The sequence below is a fragment of the Cebus imitator genome, unplaced genomic scaffold (genome assembly GCF_001604975.1).
Source record: "Cebus imitator isolate Cc_AM_T3 unplaced genomic scaffold, Cebus_imitator-1.0 Scaffold18, whole genome shotgun sequence".
In the NCBI taxonomy this organism is placed as follows: Eukaryota; Metazoa; Chordata; class Mammalia; order Primates; family Cebidae; genus Cebus; species Cebus imitator.
Genome location: NW_016107333.1, coordinates 6,019,938 through 6,021,438, shown reverse-complemented (window position 1 = coordinate 6,021,438; position 1,501 = coordinate 6,019,938).

Below are 1,501 nucleotides of genomic sequence, written 5' to 3'. Positions count from 1 at the left end.
AGTAGCTGGGATTACAGGCGCGAGCCACCACACCTGGCTAATTTTTATATTTTTAGTAGAGACCAGGTTTTACCATGTTTAGTCAGGCTTCTGACCTCGTGATGCACCCACCTTGGCCTCCCAAAGTTCTGGGATTATAGGCGTGAGCCACCTCACTCAGCCTAGAAGAAATCTTTCAAGGGTACATCCCTAGCTATACTTGAGGTTGATACCACGTTAACTTTGCTGGGGATCATTGGGATCACTGTCAAAAAATCCTGTCCTCAAACTCAAGATAATTTCGTTAGATCCTATGTGAACTAGATAGGAAGATAACAATTGATGCTTTCTGTCAGAGTTTCATCTTTGGTCAAAAAAGCAAAATGTTGACCGGGCACAGTGGCTCACGCCTGTTATCCTAGCACTTGGGGAGGCCGAGGTGGGTGGATCACCTGAGGTCAGGAGTTCAAGACCAGCCTGGCCATCATGGTGAAACCCCATCTAAAAAAAAAAAAAGTAAAATGCTGTGAACTCACCATAGTTATGGCAATGAAGAAAATTAAGGGACACTCACAATAGCCCATCTGTCCATCCCAAGGCCAAAAGTATTGCCCAAAATGCTACTTTTTTTTTTTTTTTTAAAGACAGGGTTTCACCATGTTGGTCAGGCTGGTCTTGAACTCCCGACCTCAGGTGATCTGCCCGCCTTGGCCTCCCAAAGTGCTTGGATTACAGGCGTGAGCCACCACACCCAGCCAAAATACTACTTTAGATTGAGAATAAAATTGAAAACATTCAATACATTATAACCTAGTAATTTATAACACTCATTTAGAGCTTATCAATGAGATACACTGTTTACTGATTCATTCAATAAGTGTTTATTTAGTACATTTGGTAGGTGATACACTCTTTAAGACAATTTGTGAGCACAAAACTAATCAAATGGATCATCCTTTTTCCTTTAAGAGTTCCCAATTTAGTGAGAGAACACCTGAAGGAACATAAAACTGTATTCAAGATACTGTCTTGCATTGTACTAATAAGATTTTGCATAAACTCAATGCTTTAAACATCAAAAGTCAGGGTCTTGGCCAGGCGTGGTGGCTGACACCTATAATACCACCACTTTGGGAGGCCAAGGCAGACAATCACTTGAGCCCAGGAGTTTGACACCAGCCTGGTCATCATAGCAAGAACCTGTCTCAGAAAAAAGATGGAGTCTGGCAATGTATCCCAGTAAGCATTGTATAGTGGCACCATCACAGCTTATTGCAGCCTTGAACTCCTGGCCTTAAGTGATCATCCCGCCTCAATCTCCTTAGTAGCTAGGGCTACAGACACATACCACTACACCTGGCTGTTTTTTTTCTTTTCTTTTTTTTTTTTTTTTTTTTTTTTTTGTGGAGACAGGGTATCTCTGTGTTGCCTACCCAGCTTTTAAAATCCTGGTCTGAAGCAATCCTCCCACCTCAGCCTCCCAAAATGCTAAAATTATGGGCATGAGCCACCTAACGTGGCT